Below are 17244 nucleotides of genomic sequence, written 5' to 3'. Positions count from 1 at the left end.
TTATTTTTTATACTACTTTTTCAGCCTGTTATTTCCAGCCAACCCAACCTCTGTGTGGTTACTGATTTCCCTCCCTGCACAGGACACCATCTCTACATTATTTTTAAACGTGGCACTATCATAGCCATGTCTTTCTCTGGAGATATGATAATGTTTTTTTTTTTTTATTTTTATCTACTCTCTTGGCCAGTGATGAGTTATTTCAGAATCTACCACTAAATTTTTCCTTATTACAATGGATCGTAACTTACAGGCAAAGGAACCAATGTGGTCATTGAGCCAATTATTTAGTATGTTTATTCTAATTACCTATTTATGGTTCAGAAAAATTACCATCATGTGGATCCTTGGACCTCATGAATTTAGTGTGTTCCATCCGGACTATTACAAATTTCCATGGTGATCTCAATCTAATTGGAGTATGAGAAGATATTTAGGAACCAGTGTCAGTGTCATCTCAGACCTTACATGCAACAGTCCTCAAAAAGTTTGTGTATTCTCCTTTATTAGGTATACAATAATCTGAGAATTTGATCTTATGATCAATTCAAGAAGGACAAAGAGAATCAGTCTTATCAGTATTTGCTGCAATATTGTGAATCCTTTCTCATAAAGACTTAATCATTGCATACTTGAGAACTAGCTTGGTTGTAGAAACTAAGCAAAATAATGCCATCAATTTTTGTTAGCATGGTGTCCTCTGCATCTGTAATATTCATCTTTGGCTTATGTTGTTTGCATAAACTAAGCAATACTATTGTTAATGCCCACCTGTTTTATCATTAGGAATACTGTGCCTGAGTATCCTGTAGTCATCTGTGGAGCTCAGAATGAGTCAGGCTTTTGCCCTAACTTGGAATTTCCCATTAAATCATCATTGCTTATGGAAAGATCAGCATGTAAGTCAGATATACTTGTCTTACCATCAGCCTTGGGCCCAAAGAACAGACAATGTGAGCCTTTTCAACAATTCTCGTGCATCCCCCTCCTCAAAATTGTAGTTTCTATTACTTTGTTAATATTCTGTAGCACAGGATGATTTTTAGAGCATGGCCACTTATTTGAGGCTTTTTGTTTTTTCTCTTCAGTCTTCCTTGATAATTTTTGATGTCTTTCTCCCACAGTGTGCTTCCTCATCTTTCCTGAGTTTCCAAGAATTATACTAGCAATACATCAGTGATAGTTTCTAAGATCCTTGTCAAGGTTTAAACTTTTCCTCATGAGTCAGACTTTCCTACTGATAAGCTTTCCCTTATCCTAATCCATGCCCTCAGATCACTCCTCACCATCAGGATCCCATTACAAATGTTCCTGTGTCTCCTACATATTTATATGCCTAGGTTCTGTGGCAGCTTGTGCAACTTCCATTTTTATCTTTCATACTGTCAGCATTTTCCAGCTATATTATGCTGTAACTTCATGGTAGTTACTATTCTCATGTCCAGAATGGGAGAAGATAGTTTATCCTGAAATTGGACACATGATTTCTTCTAAGATTTCTATAAGCTTCTGCACCATGTTCAAGCCAAGTGGAGCACCAAATATAATAAGGAGTGGGATAATTACACAGGTGCAGAGAATTCAGGGTAGTCTTGGATTTGGAAACTTTAAGTACATTAACTCAGTGTCCCTATTCTGAGTCTTGCCAATGAAGGCACTGACTAAGCATAGCAGATGCTGGTACTAATATCATTTACTAGAGCTCTGCTACCACGTTAGGTCCTGGATCTGAATGATCTTTTTTTTTTCTTCCTTCTTACTGCAACAAACGAGTCTCTTTATATACTCCCAAAGAAGCCCTCTGGCTTTCAGACTTCACACCTTAAGTTATTGATTAATCAATGTAAGATTTTCATTGTTTTTCTTCAATGACTGGGCAGCCCCATCTAATTCCATAGTACTTACAACACTATCTTTACCGAATGTCCCATCAGGTTGAGACAGTGCATCTACCAATGTATCCTTTGATTATTGTTCCATCCCAGTTCAACATCTGCACAAGCTTAACAATTACACTTCCACAGCATGCAACAAGCTGTCAGGATTCTGCTGGCTACTGTAATTAGGGTCCTCCTTGCTAGGAGGCCTATGAATAGTCCATTTCCAAAATCCCATTTTAAATTCTGCTTTAAATTATTCATATTTATAAGTTCTATTAGTTCAGGTTTCTCAGGAAAAAGCTTTAAGACAGAAATTTTTATTTTTGTACCTGGATGCTCCTAGGAAGAATACTGGTATATCTGTAACTTTGCGAAGTACAGTTGAAGAGAAAAAGAAAACTGCAAAGATGTAGAAGCCTCAGTTAACTTGTTGGTGAGCTCTAGAGTTCAGATTGCCTTCAAAATTTGTCTTCTGCAAGATGGTGGTGTTGGACAGTTGTAGTCACCTGCCAAAGAGTAATTGAATGAGTTCTGTCCTAGGAAGAAATTGTGAATTTGCAAGAATGAAGCAACTTTTGGGAAACTTCTGTAGAAGTACTTAATTGACCTATGGGAATTAAATATTCTTGGCTATAGAGGGAATGAATGTCTCACGATTGAGAAGTGAATGTCATGGGAATATACAGTATTCATTACAACTCTGAAGTGAATACATAGGTATATTAATTTTGAAGTAATTTATTGACTATACACTCAATTATTTTAAATATTTACCTGTACTATAACTTTTCAATAAAATATTAAAAAATAGAGAACAATATGTGAAAATTATGGAAAATAGAGAGTAAATATAGCAAATTTAGGCCAAGAGACAGCAAAGAGATTGGAATACATTGTTACTAGAAGATGAATAAATTGTTCCTAGAAGACTGCTGTGTCAATTTCAGTATACTTCTATTTATCTTGCCTTACTTATAATAAATTTATTTTTCCTTGTGAATTAATGAATAACTGAGTGGAGTTCTCATCCTCTCTGTTTGTGGAGTTGTTTTTTCCCCTTTGATTTTTTTTCTTGTGCCAAGGGAAACCAAGAGACATCATCAGTGGAGATGTACAAAAAACACCCAGTGTTCATAGCAGAAATCAATTAGAATTCATTATTTTAGGAAACCAAATTAAGATCCATTAAAGGATTCATTAAAGGATCAGGTACATAATGTCAAAAATGAAGTCTTCCTTTATCCCTCAGTGGGGGAGGGTGACCATCTAATCTTCTGTTTAGCTTTCTTTCTTTTCTGTCCTTCAGAAAACACACACACACACACACACAGAGAGAGAGAGAGAGAGAGAGAGAGAGAGAGAGAGAGAGAGAGAGAGAGAAAACCTTTAAGAATCTTACAGTAAGGTAATCACAGGATCATGAAATAGTAGGGAAAAAATACCCTTTTTGAAAGATTGGTTAAAAAAAAATTTATTGCCCTGTCAAGATTTTTTGTAGTATACAACAACCAGGGAGAACATAAATAACCATTCAATTTATGTTGAAATGCTCCACCAAAAAAAAAAAAAGTACAGTTCTATATTTTATACTTTTTTAAAATAATGGCTTTAAACAATACTAAAAAACTACTTCAGAAGTCAATATTATTACCCTGCTTTAAAACAGTAAAATAAGCAAAATGTAACAAGAAAAAAAAGAAAAACAAAGAATAATTATAAAATATGGGAAGAGCTGGGCATGGCAGCTCACATTTTACATTATGGAGTTCTCAACAAGGGAATTTATAAAATGATTTTAGACATTGGGCTGTTTCAAAAGAACTGATTCCCCCCCCCCCTCAGAATAATAGCCATGACATTCATCCATCTGTTACCAAATTCTGAGGTGATTATTTGGCATCTGCATCAAGCACTCTTCTTTATTACTTGGTTTATTTGAGAAGGGGCAAGGTTGTAATACCAGGGTAGGACCAATTCTTACAGTTGCCTCTACTTCCCTTTTTGGGATAGTTCTTTAAAATATTCAATAACAAATATCTATCACAATAAAGAAAGAAAATTTAAGACCTATCAATAAGATTTCATTTTACCAAGTCATGGTGTTTCTATTAAATACAGAAAATTCTGAATTGTTTAAAGAAATCCAGTTAGTGTAAAAGATAATACAGAAATGGGAAAAATAGGCCTTCATTTTTTATTAATTTTATGGTCTGAAAATAAGAAAGAATTAAGCTATACTAATAGTTAATGATTATTCTGACAATAAAACCCTTACTACAGCCATATATTCGTGTTACTCAAATAGGGCACTTAGGGTAAACGTACACTTTCTTATTTTTTCTACATTCACAAATTAAAATTCATGACTATAGAAGTATTATAGCAGAAAGAATGAGGTGTCAGAAATAAAACATCATAACATCAAATTAGATAATAACAGCATTTTTAAAAAAAATTTACCCAGACTATTATATGAAAGTATGGGATGATGAGGAGGAGGAGTAGGACAGAATATGGTTTCTATGGATATCCTGATGACTCTTATTTTTAAAAATTATTCACATTTTTAACTCTAAAATGTTAAGGTTGAGTGTTTGCTTAGATTTAGAATTAGGAGATTTATTTTTATTCATACAGAATATGTTGGTATATTTACATGGAAGCCAAATATATATATGGAACATTCACTTATAACTTTACCCTTGCACCATATCAAATTTTGGGTTATGTTTTCCTTTATCCTTTTCTATAAGCTGGGACACTTTAAGTTTACTCATTTTAAGCTAAAGTTTACATCATAATCATAATATATTTTAGATAGAAAAAATTTTTAAAAAAGAAAGAAGCAATAGAAATACCTCCAGCTATTTTAGAGATAAAGAATTGAGAAGCCATTGAAAATTTAGAGAAAAAAAAATTCTGAAAATATTCCATTTTCCTGGGAATATTCCATTTTGTTTGCCTATTCTACAGTCCATTATCTTATAATAATTGAGAAACAGATTAAAGTTACATATCTAAGAGAGATAGTCATAAATTTGAGTTCTACACCATTTATTTTTACAAAAGCCTTTTGCAGGGTACATTGGTTAAAGCACAGGAGACATTTTTCAAGAGTTTTGCTACATAGAATATGTAAAGAAAAGGACTGGAAGACAGGATGAGTCCTCAAAATCCATGTGAGGAAAGATTATATCACTGGAGGAAATTATTTAATAGTTCATAGAATTTGGGGACTTTAGAGGTCACAAAGATCTTGACAGGGATCTAGGAAGTGGCAGATATAAATCAGCTGCAGAGAGAGACTGCCTCAGAAAGGATTAGACTTGTAACAAGTGAAAAAGACTCTGGACTACAAGATTTCAGAGAAAGAAATCTGGAAGAAATTAAGTAACCTCTGGCAGATAGAGTAACAAAGAAATGATTTTGTTTGCAGGGGTTTTAGAACACTGAAAACAATGCAGCCCTAGCTGAGTCCACACCAGTGTCCTCTCTTGAGGGGACAGAGGTCATTTAACGTTTACTCTGTCAATAACTTTTCTATCTCAAAATCTGTCTGTGGCATCTTCCTTTATTTTTATCTTTGTGAAAAAAAATAGTGCTTTTGTTGTATTTTCTCTTTTCCTTATGTCTTTTCTCTTCCCTCCCTATTTTTGCATCCAATTCCAACTCTCTGCTGGAAATCTCCACCCCTGTGTTCCATTAGCCACTCAAATTGGATCTTTCAAACAGAGCTCACTATCTGTCTCACAACCTCAACCTACAATTTTACTAGATTTTTCTCTTTCTGACAATGGCATTAGTGAAATAGCCACAGGTATCCAAATAACTAATAAACAGTGCCCAATCATATTACTAATAATCTGTAAAATGTGAGTAAAATCACAGTGATAGCTCAGTAGCCACCTGTGGAAATGGCTTAATTTAAGCAGAATGAAAAAAAAAAAAAAAAAACAAAGTGTGATTGAGCAAGGAATAATGAAAACTCTCTGAGCTGGTGAAAGCATATACTGATTTACTTGGAAAGCAGTTTGATTTTACCAAATAAAATTGCATTTGCACCATGCAGAAATTTTCATTCAGGATTACATTCTGATACCCAACAGAAAATCATGGAAATATGTAACAAAAGAAATTAAGCAATCTTTATTCTAGTACTAGTCATAGCACCAAGGATCATTGGTGGTAGAAAGGATAAATACATTGTAGTATATTTGCACAAAAGAATACTATGCATTGGTGGAAACAAACTACACCTCCATGTCATAAATTGATGAGTTTCACCAATATAATATCAAGTACAGTGCAAAAGATCATGTACTGCCAGGCGCAGTGGCACATGCCTTTAATGCCAGTGGCTCGGGAGGCTGAGACAGGAGGATTGCAAGTTCAAAGCAAAACTAGACTCAGCAATTTAATGAGGACCTAAGCAACTCAGTGAGAATCTGTTCCTAAAAATTGCCAAAAAAAAAAAAAAAAAGGCTAGGGATGTGGCTCAGTGGATAAGCATCCTGGGTTTAATGTTACAAAAAAAAATTATGTACTATAGGTTTCTGTCTATATATAAAGTTGTAAGTAGCAAAAAGCCTAATGGTAGGAATTTAATGATGCTAAATATATAACAGATTAAATGAAGATCTTCCCCAAACCTATAATATTCTTTTTTTCTGCTTTGTCCAGTTTTCTCTTATTCATGTTTCATCCCCCAAATCAAAGCTTGAGGGAAGATATTTTTATCTTTACTCCCACAGACTTTAGGATTTGAATCATAAAATTGATCATAATATTCTGATTATCTTTTGTTATATTTTTTGTTGATTTATTTTTGCATTTTTCATCTCTGTTGAAGATTTTAGAAGCACTGTAAAGCAATATGATCTGGTGAGTTAAATTTAAAACTCAACCTATATACTCAGTAAGAAATAAGTATGTGACATCAATGTTTATAGCAGCACAATTCACAATAGTTAAGCTATGGAGCCAATCTAGGTACCTTAAAACAGATAAATGGATAAAGAAATTATGGTGTATATATACACAATGGTTTATTACTCAACCATAAAGAATAATGAATTTGTGATATTAACTAGAAAAATGATGGATCTGGAGACTATCACACTAAGTAAAATAAGCCAATTCCTAAATGGTCGAAGATTTTCACTGATATGTGGATGCTAACATACCACAAGGTTTGGGAGGGGAAGAATAGAAGTTTAGTGGATTAAACAAAAGGGAATGGAGAAAAGGGAAGGGGGTAGAAATAGGAAAGACAGTGGAATGAATCTAATGTAATTTATATATATATATATATATATATATATATATATATATATATATATATATATATATGAAAATACCTAAGTGAATCCTCCAATGTGTACATCCATAAGAATGGGATACAAATTAGAATAACAGATATTCCATGATTGTATAATTTCATCAAAATGGATTCTACTGTCACATAAAACTAAAAAGAACCAATTAAAACAAAGCAAAAAAAAAGATATATATAGAAAAGTTCAATGGAGTAGAAGAAGGAGATCAAGAAGAAGGGAGGAGAGATGGGAAAGGGGAAGAAATCATGTAACATGTATGTATAAATATTCCACAGGAATTTCACCTTTATGTATATGTAGAAAGTACCAATAAAAATAAACAAATAAATGAGCAAAAGGAAGATTGACAGAGTAGAAGAAGGAGAATAAGGTAAAGGAAGAGAGGAGGGAAACTGAGGTGAAATGGGATTGAAATCAAATTCCATGCATGTATGATTTTGTCAGTATGAAACCAACTACTATGTATAACTATAATAAAAAATAATTTTTTAAAAAATTAAAAATTAAATAAAACATGTTCTACTAAGTGTTGAAAGGCAACATTTCTCAAATGACCTATTATAAAGGAAGTAGGCTTTTTATTTTCTAATTTGTTACAGATCAATATTCTTTAAATAACATAAAATAAATTACTAAAAATGAAATGAAAATCTAAAACATATGAAGTGCAAGTTAAACTTTCATTATTAGATATACATAAAATTTTTTATTACATAGTCATATAAATAAAACTATACCTATTATGTGCTCAGAGTCTTGCTTAGGTTATTAACATAGTTCATGTTATATTCTAACTTTTATTGTTTCACCTCTACCACTAAATAAAATATGAGTGATGTAACAATTGCTCAAGTTAGATGTTTATATAAGATATTTTGAATGATATTACATCAATATCTAAAGTTTTTCGTGTATTAAATGAGATTTTTGGTGGTATCATTTGTTTTCTAGTGTAAGCTAGATAGATGCACTGCAAATATGCTTAAGTAATAGGCTTTTCATTTTATTTTAATGGACGAATAGAGAAACCAATCTTACAGGAGTGTGTTTTAAGGTTTGCAAAGAGAGACGCGAGTGTTTTGTTGACCTCCAAGTGTTTGGCATTATTTTTCTTCAAAAGGAAGAAAGTATATAGTTTCAAAATTCATCCTCAATACTTCATCAGCAGCCAGTTTAATAATTTCATTTTTAATATTAATTACAAATCAATATTTGATGAAAGAGATGATTTCTATATCCATAAATTTCCTACATATATATATTTTCTTTATTCTTTGTCTTTAAAAAAATCTTATCATTGTAAAAGAAAAAAAATTCCCAATGCAAGTACATAGCTTGAAGAATTGTTATAAGGCAAATATCCACCACCAGCTCATTAAGCAAAATTTTGGCCAACCTTTTAGAGGTATTACCATCTAAAGGTAATATACCATCTAAGGGTATTATCATATCCCTTAGTGAATCCCTCCTTCCTTCCAAAGCATCTATGATCCTTTGCTGTTTTAATAGTTGTTTTCTTATAAAAAATGTTAGGCAATAGAGTGTAATCATATGCAGTTTTTAAAATTACCTTTTAGAAGTCTTATTCAAAATATCTGTCCTGTATATCTTTGTCTCACAATTTATCTCTTCAAGGTTCCTGGTGTTCAACCTAGAGAGTTTTCCAAAGACTGGATTTTGCTGCGTGAAAGCTCAACAGTGCATTCAGCATAGTTCTCTGTCTCTTCTGTTTTGTGAATGTTATCAACTAAATCCAGAATTTTATTCAGACTCACATTCTTCCTTTCTTGAAGACTGAAAGTTCATGTTGAGCAAGACCATAGAAAACATAAAGTGTCTGGTCACCTCTGTATTTGTAATGTTGAGGCTTAATGTCTAGACTTATTAATTGATTATGGAAGATGTTGCGAAATTTTGATATTATTATTCTACCATTTATTTTCTAATGATTATCATGATTTTTATAAAGAGGCACTCTTATTTTGTCATTCATTTATAAAATTCAGGAAAGAAAGAGAGGTTAAATGCTTGATTTTTTCCCCCTGAGTTTTCAGGGAGAAGAATGAATGCCTTATTTTATGTTCTGAAGCTGAATATTTTGTTTTTTCATAAAATATTATGGACTCACATGTTTAAACATATTTGATGGGTTACAATCCATTGTAATCATTATCAATATTGAAGCTCAAGTTATTCAACTTTTAACAGTGGGAGCCTTTCTAACTTACCTACTCATTTTCTTGTAAAAGTTGGTAGCATTTTTTGATAGCTAATAGTTTCCTCACAATCTAGCATGACAAAGTATTATTGGATTATCTTTTATATTTTCCATCCTAGACTTAGAATTAGTCAAGAGCTCAGGATGTCTAAGAGAGAAATGGTATTTTGAGATGGCTAGATGGAACCTTTCCTTACAGAAGAATTAGTCTCTGTGTCTGTTGTACTAAGATGAATAGAAAAATCTAGCTACTTTTCCATTTATTAAACTCAAGGATTTCATATGGACATTTTAGTTTGACTTTGGTCTATGGACTCACACAGCATTTATTCCTTTTTCCTGGCTCATTTTACCCAGAATACTGGTTTTGAGATTTTCCTGTATCGTACCCATCTTGTTCATCCTTTGTTTTTTTTTTTTTAATTGAGGGCTAGGATTTCACTTTATAGATGTGCAATAGTACACAGTATATCCATTCATCTGGTTATGGCAATTTAAGTTTTTGGTCATTGCAATCAAGACTGCTAGAAAGATTTGTGTATAAGCCTTTGTGAAGATATGTGCTTTCATTTCTTAGGAGTGGAATAGCTATGTTACATGATAAGTGTATGTTCTAATTTCTAAGAAACTATTAAATCATATTCTGAAGGTTTTACATTCAAATTTGCAGTGTATGAGAACTGATAACCCCACATCCTCATCAGCACTTGCTTTTGTGGGGTTTTAATTATAGTCTTTTCCACTACTTTGTCAGCAATTGTACATAGTATTTTACATCTTAGGCACCTAAAATGCAACTCTGAAGGGAGCTCTTAAAATTATAGTTTTTCTTTCACAATTTGTTCTCTTTATTTTTATTATTTTATTACATGTATATGTACATTTGATATAAATCATGATGGTTTTGCTGCTTCCTTGGGCAATACATTACTGGAAGCTACACACTGTGACTTTTTACTTTATCATCAAATATGGTCACAACTTAACTCAGTGCTTGAAGGATGGTACTTTTGGGTTAAAATCATTGTGAGAGTTTTAAATCTTCATATCTTGTGATCATTTCTATTTCCATTGTTTGGTATACTGATTGTAAATCTTAAAAGAAAGTTAATTTAAGCTTCTAACGTGAAATAAGGTTGAACATAAATAACACAAATTTTAACTTCTTAGTTTAGATGGTAAATGATAAGCTATGTATTTAAGAATAGACTTGAAAAAGAATGAATTTTACAATAAATTGTAAAATAGCAAGTTACAAGAAGTTACAAAAGAAATATGTTTTGATTATTTTTCTTTTCAGTTTCAAGCGATATCTGCAAAGCAAACCTTAAGTTTTACCAGTGCCACCCTGAACATTCCTGAGACACTTGCCATATATGTTTACCAGTGTTCAAATCGGTCTACTCCCTGTTGAAACAAAGACCACTGACTACACTCCTGGACACCTCAGCGAAATTGTTCCTGAAGTTTTAGAGGCTGGCATTCAGCAGTTTTTCTTTTTTGGGGGAGTGGGAAAAAGACTATTTGTTTTAAAACCAAACCACTAGGAATGTATATCAAAATCTTGACACAGGAAACAGGTTATATTATAATTTCAAATAATAACCTGGTGAAAAGACCCCTTATCAAAAGATGACATTCTGGTGCTGGAACGCCACATGTTGCAAAACCCCAAGTCAAAGTAGTACTTGTAAAAGGTTTATGTGGGGTGCCCCTCCTTGGCTATGAAGGAGTCACAGCTTGTCCTAGTCCACGCTGTATATTTTGGGGGCTTCCTGTTGCCAGGGAATTATCTCCATAAGGCTCTGTTAACTCAGGGACTAAATTACCAGTGCTGTATTTAGGGTTCTATTCCATTATCTTTTGAGAAAATCAATTTTTCCCCCAAGTCCCATACTTCACAACTTTTAACCAGCAAACAGCCCCATCTTACTGTCTATTCTCAGATGCTGGTATATGTATCACAATCAAACCCCCTTTCTCCTCAAGGGGAAAGTGTCACTACAAGATCTTCCTGTTAAAGCAGCAGAAAACCTGAGGGCTGACATGCCAGTGGAGGAAGCTTTGCTTTCCATACTCAAAATGCTGTTGTCTCTTATGCTTTTTGCAATGATCTCTCCCAGCTGAGAGATGAAATATACAAACTTCAAGAAATGCACATTTTTATGGCCATAAAGGACATATGTAAGGAACCTTTAAAAGTTCTTATCCAAACTACTCTCCCAACACTACATCTTAAATTCACTCCACCCCTTGTATAGAAAATAACACCAAGCAAAATAAAGACCTGGAGAACTTTTCCCATTTCTAAAATAGTGATCTCCTAGATTTTGTTTTATTGCTTATTGAAAATGATATAGGTGATAATTCTGATAAAGAAGAGATTGGCAACAAACAGAAACACCTTACTTCTAATTCCACCAGATCATTGGCAGGTTGGAAGAAACTGCCATCCTGTAGGTACCTGTATTGCAAGAATCTGGTACCTTGGAAGGCTCTGACTTGGCACAGGGGGACTTCTTTATTGTGAGAAAAGGCCCTTGCTATGTGAAATTCAGACTCTAAAAGTCTCCTGGTTTTTTTTTTTTTTTCCGCTCAAATTTTAGCACCAGTTCTTTTCCATTTCACTTTCTAATATCAAAACATAAAAGAACCACTGTCTACAGTCACGTGACATATGCATTCACTTGTTGCCATCCTTAGTTTCTTCATCCCTAAACTGCTTAAAAGACTAAAATTCCTTTTCTTCTTTTTTTTCTGCTGTCATCCCTGGTGGCCACTGGCAAAGAGTTTTATTTCCCTCTGGATGAGAGGTTTTTTCATTTTGTTGGTGATAGTTAGGATGTGGTTCATGTGGTCATGCACAGGCTTGCTTACTCAATTGGCTTAGCTGCTGATTCACCTGAAGCACCTCATGCCCAGCAACCATTGAGTCTTTGGCTTTGTCATTGCAACCCATGATACACCCTGCCAGATGGACCAGAATCTTCTCCAACTCATTAGTCATGAAAACCTGGACTTGAGCCAGTGGTGCATAGCAACACTCAATACACTGGTGCACCTGCTACATGGAAGATAGGTTGATCTCACAGCAGCTGGAACTATTTTTGTTACTATTGCTCTGTAGTATAGTTAAAGGTCTGGTATAGTGATGGCACCTGCTTCACTCTCCCTGCTAAGGATTGCTTTAGCTGTTCTGGGTCTCTTATTTTTCCAGATGAATTTCATGATAGCTTTTTCTGTTTCTATGAAGAATGTCATTGGGATTTTGATCGGAATTGCGTTACATCTGTATAGTGCTTTTGGAAGTATGGTCATTTTGATGATATTAATTCTGCCTATCCAAGAGCAAGGTAGATATTTCCATCTTCTAAGGTCTTATTTGATTTCTTTCTTTAGGGTTCTGTAGTTTTCATGATATAGATCTTTCACCTCTTTTTAAAGTTGATTCCCAAATATTTTATTTTAATTTTAAGACTATTGTAAATGGGATGGTTTTCCTCATTTCAACTTCTGAGAATTTGTCACTGATATACAGAAATGCCTTTGATTTATGGATGTTGATTTTATATCCTGCTACATTGCTGAATTCATTTACTAGTTCTTGAAGTCTTCTGGTGAAACTTTTAGGGGCTTCTAGTTATAAAATCATATCATCAGCAAATAGTGCCAATTTGAGTTCTTTTCCTGCATGTATCCCTTTAATTTCTTTTGTCTGTCTAATTGCTCTGGCCAATGTTTTCAAGAACTGGGTTAAATAGAAGTGGTGAAAGAAGACATCCTTGTCTTGTTCCAGTTTTTAGAGGGAATGCCTTCAATTTTTCTCCATTTAGAATGATGTTGGCCTTGGATTTAGCATAGATAGCCTTTATGATGTAGAGATATGTTCCTGTTATCCCTAGTTTTTCTAGTGTTTTTAATATAAAGAGGTGCTGTATTTTGTCAAATGCTTTTTCTGCATCTATTGAGATGATCATATGATTCTTATTTTTAAGTCTATTGATGTGATGAATTACATTTATTGATTCTGGATGTTGAATCAATCTTGAATCCCTAGGATGAATCCCACTTAATCGAGGTGCAGTATCTTTTTGATATGTTTTTGTATTCGATTCACCAGAATTTTATTGAGAAATTTTGCATCTATGTTCATTAGAGATATTGGTCTGAAAAAGTTTTCTTGTTTTGATGTGTCTTTGCCTGTTTTTGTAATCAGAGTGATGTTGGCCTCATAGAATGATGTCTTCTGTAACCCATTGTTCATTCAGTAGCATATTATTTAGTCTCCAGGTGTTGGAGTGGATTTTATTTCTTATTTTATCATTAATTTCTAATTTCATTCCATTATGATCTGATAGAATTCAGGGTAGTATCTCTACTTTTTATATTTGCTAAGAATTGCTTTGTGGAATGTATATGGCTTATTTTAGAGAAGGATCCACGTGCTGCTGAAAAGAAAGTGTATTCTCTCGTTGAAGGATGAAATATTCTAAATATGTCAGTTAAGTCTAAGTCATTGATTGTGTTATTGAGTTCTATAGTTTACGTGTTTAGCTTTTGTTTGAAAGATCTATCTAGTGATGCAAGAGGTGTGTTAAAGTCACCCAAAATTATTGTGTTGTGATTTATTTGACTCTTGAACTTGAGAAGAGTTTGTTTGATGAACGTAGATGCTCCATTGTTTGGGACATATATATTTATAACGGTTGACTTGTTGGTGTATGGTTCCTTTGAGCAGTATGTAGTGTTCTTCTTTATCCTTTTTGATTGACTTTAGTTTGAAGTTGGCTTTATTAGATGTGAGGATGAAAATCCCTGCTTGGTTCTGCAGTCCATGTGAGTGGTATGATTTTTTCCAACCCTTCACCTTCTGTCTGTGGATGTCTTTTTCTATGAGATGAGTCTCTTGGAGGAAGCATATTTGTTGGTTCATTTTGTGTGTGTGTGTGATCCAATCTGCTAGTATGTCTTTTGATTAATGAGTTTAGGCTATTAAAATTCAGGGTTATTATTGAGACATGATTTGTATTCCCAGCCATTTTTGTTTAGTTTTGGTATTTAAGATGACTTGGTGTTTCTTCTGATTAAATTTTCCTTTAGTGTAAATCTCCTTCTGCTGGTGTTCATCATTGTTTTTCATTTCTTGTTCTTGGAATATTTTGCTGAGGATGTTCTATAGTGCAGACTTTCTATTTGTAAATTCTTTTAACTTTTGTTTATCATGGAAGGTTTTTATTTCATCTTCAAATATAAAACTTTGTTTTATTTTAAATTTAAATTTTACATTTAGTTTTGCTAAATGTAAAATTCTTGGTTGTCATCCATTGTTTTCAGGACTTGTTACATGTTGTTTTACGATCTCCCAGCTTTGAGGGTCTGAGTTGAAAAATCTGCTGAGATACAAATTGGTCTCCTCCTATAAGTGATCTCATTCCTCTCTCTTGCAGCTTTTAAGATTCTATCCTTATTCTATACACTAGGCATTTTCATTAAAATGTGCCTTGGCATAGATCTGTTGTGATTTTGTACATTTGGTGTCCTGTAAGCCTCTTGTATTTGGTTTTCCAATTTGTTTTTCATACTTGGGAAATTTTCTGATATTATCTCATTGAAGAGATTGTGCATTCTGTTAGTTTGAAACTCTGTGCCTTCCTCTATCCCAATAACTCTTAGATTTAGTCTTTTGATGCTGTCCTATAATTCTTGGATGTTCTGTTCATGATTTCTAGCTTATTTCACTGTGTGATCAACTTTATTTTGCAGATTGTATACTTTGTTTTCATTTTCTGATGTTCTTTCTTCCAAGTGATCTAGTCTGTTGGTTATGGTCCCTATTGAGTTTTTTATTTGATTTGTCATATCCTTCATTTCAAAAATTTCTCACTGTTTTTTTTTCTGAGTCTCTATCTCTCTCTTGAAGTAATCTTTTGCTACCTGATTTTCTCTCTTTTCTCATTGTTGGAGTGATCAATTTTTGAGTGTATGTGCTCATTTAGGTCATTCTTTAATTTACAGATGATTTTATTTATCTATCTATCTATCTATCTATTTATTTATTTATTTTACAGCAGTCCCACTGGGGAATGTAGAATTTTTACTTATTTATTTATTTATTTTATTATTGGTTGTTCAAAACATTACATAGCTCTTGACATATCATATTTCATACATTTGATTCAAATGGGTTATGAATTCCCATTTTTCACCCGTAAACAGATTGCAGAATCATATTGGTTACACATCCATGTTTTTACATACTGCCATACTAGTGTCTGTTGTATTCTGCTGCCTTTCCTATCCTCTACTATCTCCCCTCCTCTTCCCTCCCCTCCCATCTTCTCTCTCTACCCCATCTACTGTAATTCATTTATCTCCCTTGTTTTTCTTTTTCCACTTTCCCCTCACTTCCTCTTATATGTAATTTTGTATAAAGATGAGGGCCTCCTTCCATTTCCACGCAATTTCCCTTCTCTCTTCCTTTCCCTCCCACCTCTCGTCCCTGTTTAATGTTAATCTTTTTCTCATGCTCTTCCTCTCTGCTCTGTTCTTAGTTGCTATCCTTATATCACAGATGACATTTGGCATTTGTTTTTTAGGAATTGGCCAGCTTCACTTAGCATAATCTGCTCTAGTGCCATCCATTTCCCTGCAAATGCCATGATTTTGTCATTTTTTAGTGCTGAGTAATACTTCATTGTGTATAAATGCCACATTTTTTATCCATTCATCTATTGAAGGGCATCTAGGTTTGTTCCACAGTCTAGCTATTGTGAATTGTGCTGCTATGAACATCAATGTAGCAGTATCCCTATAGTATGCTCTTTTAAGGTGTTTAGGGAATAGTCTGAGAAGGGGTATAGCTGGGTCAAATGGTGGTTCCATTCCCAGCTTTCCCAGGAATCTCCATACTGTTTTCCAAATTGGCCCCACCAATTTGCAGTCCCACCAGCAATGAACAAGTTTACACTTTTCCCCACATCCTCGCCAACACTTGTTGTTGTCTGACTTCATAATGGCTGCCAATCTTACTGGAGTTAGGTGGTATCTTAGGGTGGTTTTGATTTGCATTTCTCTGACTGCTAGAGATGGTGAGCATTTTTTCATGTACTTGTTGATTGATTGTATGTCCTCCTCTGTGAAGTGTCTGTTCAGGTCCTTGGCCCATTTGTTGATTGGGTTATTTGTTTTCTTATTGTCTAATTTTCTGAGTTCTTTATATACTCTGGATATTAGGGCTCTATCTGAAGGGTGAGGAGTAAAGATTTGTTCCCTTGATGTAGGCTCCCTATTTACCTCTCTTATTGTTTCTCTTGCTGAGAAAAAACTTTTTAGTTTGAGTGAGTCCCATTTGTTGATTCTTGTTTTTAACTCTTGTGCTATGGGTGTCCTATTATAATTTATTATACATGACAGCAGAGCTTATTGCACTCCTTCTCTGACTTTTCATCAACTTTGCTGTCCGTGGGTTCTGTTATTATAATGTCCTGGTTTGTTTGGGGCACTTTCCTCCCTTGTTTTTTCATGTTGTGTATGTGTCTTCCTTTCTTGTAGTGTGGATCTGAGATGTTACAGTTTATTCCCTGTATTCTTATACTACCTGTGAAGATTGTATGTACCTCATCTTGATGTTAGGCTTCCAGACCCTGCTGGTGTCCCTCAATGGATGCTACTGAATCCTGGATCTGGGTCCTGTACAAATTGGTGTGGGTGGACCTGGGCTCTTGGTCTTGTCCTTCCTAGGTGGTCTGCTGGTCAAAAAGAGTGAGTGGTCCTTTGCCAGGGGCTAGGCTCTGGTGGGTGTCTGCCCTGC

Source organism: Ictidomys tridecemlineatus, chromosome 7 (genome assembly GCF_052094955.1).
Source record: "Ictidomys tridecemlineatus isolate mIctTri1 chromosome 7, mIctTri1.hap1, whole genome shotgun sequence".
NCBI classification, from domain to species: Eukaryota; Metazoa; Chordata; class Mammalia; order Rodentia; family Sciuridae; genus Ictidomys; species Ictidomys tridecemlineatus.
Note: the sequence above shows the minus strand (reverse complement) of the source record.